Source organism: Coptis chinensis, chromosome 4 (genome assembly GCF_015680905.1).
Source record: "Coptis chinensis isolate HL-2020 chromosome 4, ASM1568090v1, whole genome shotgun sequence".
Taxonomy (NCBI): domain Eukaryota; kingdom Viridiplantae; phylum Streptophyta; class Magnoliopsida; order Ranunculales; family Ranunculaceae; genus Coptis; species Coptis chinensis.
This window is the reverse complement of record NC_141459.1, coordinates 13,025,659-13,027,069: the sequence shown is the minus strand read 5'-3', so window position 1 is coordinate 13,027,069 and position 1,411 is coordinate 13,025,659. Positions and strand designations below refer to the sequence as shown.

Sequence of the window (1,411 nt, the reverse complement as noted above, 5' to 3'; positions counted from 1 at the left end):
ATGACTGCTACAGGGTTAAAACTACAGTTTTGGGCTCTTATCACCACGCAGGGTTGGAAAAACCGCGCAGTTTCGTACATTTGGTTAAGCACCAAAGCAAACACCAAATTCCAGCCGATTTGGTGTTTGGTTTGATGTTTTTTTGGTTTGGTATTAAAGAGATGTCACCAATAAAGCTGGAAAACGCCAAATTTTGGTGTTTGGTGCTCAAGAGGTCTCACCATTATAGATGCTCTTATATAATATAACAAGCTTACAATAGCAATACCAAATGACTATCTTTCTCTTCGGTTGAAATACCGGTACAACCTATGTCCGCTGGTTAGAGACTAACTAAAAAACTGAGAAACGAATAAATGAAGATTGATCAAGCAAAAGTAAAACAACTCGTCACACAGTAAGGTCCTAAAGTTTTCAACTTCCCAGGCTGTATTCATGCAAGATCTAATTAGCTATTGAATCTTTAAATAGAACGTTTTTTTTTAACAATAGCTATGGGTTAGGCAGACCCCTACCTGCATTCCTTAATCAAAATCTTACATAGATTGTTCCTTTTATATCCTCAAGGATTTTAGACAATTGTTCATATAGAGGGGGTATAAAATACAAAACCTTTAAATAGAACGTAGTAACATAATATCCCATCCTAGTCATCACGATGCCTATAATAACTCGCGTCAATCCTTTTCAAAATATCATACCTAGACCTCCTCTTCCTCAACTCAGGCGGCTTCTCAAACAACTCTCTAACACCGAGCAACTTCTTCGCAGCACCAAAATACCGATACCCAGGACCTCTACCGCTAGGATTGGGAACATCAACAATATTCCCATCCAAATCAGTCTTCCTCGTAGAATGCCTAGTATAATTCTGACCACCCAAGTAAATAATCCGACGCTCCCAATGCCCTTTCTCTCTAATAAGTTTATTAATCTCATCATTAAGGTCGTGAAGTCGATGCCCACCCAACCCCTCGTTTAGAATGTCAGCGACTTTCCGCCAATTTCACGCATTATCTGCTGCCTACATTTATCAGCATCGGAAAGATCATGGCATTCGGAAGCGAGAAAAAGGCGGCGTTCTTTAGGTTTCTTATTCTCTTCGTTCTTTGATGTTATGTATCTATTTAACATAGATTGTGCTTTCTCTTCGTTTCATGCCATCTTTGATTAGTTTCTGAACAACGTCTCAAATTAACCCTAAAATTAGAATTATTGTGATTCAATAAATAATCTTATAAACAAAAAGTGACGAGAGAGAGAGAGAGAGGTGTCTCTTACTTGCGTCTATGAAGCTCTAGTGTGGTCTGTGAAGCTTGAAACAACTATCTATTCCCAACTGGTCAATTCGTGGGTGTGAGGATGAAGATGTAATAGAGATTTTTTGACCGAATATCGGTGTGATATATAC

The 1,411-nt window shown here is 38.5% G+C and overlaps 1 pseudogene; it reads right to left on the bottom strand.

Moving 5' to 3' along the window:
* Positions 1 to 583: 583 nt before the first annotated feature.
* LOC147501980 (uncharacterized) lies at positions 584 to 1,164 on the bottom strand (annotated as a pseudogene).
* Between the last annotated feature and the right edge of the window lie 247 nt (positions 1,165 to 1,411).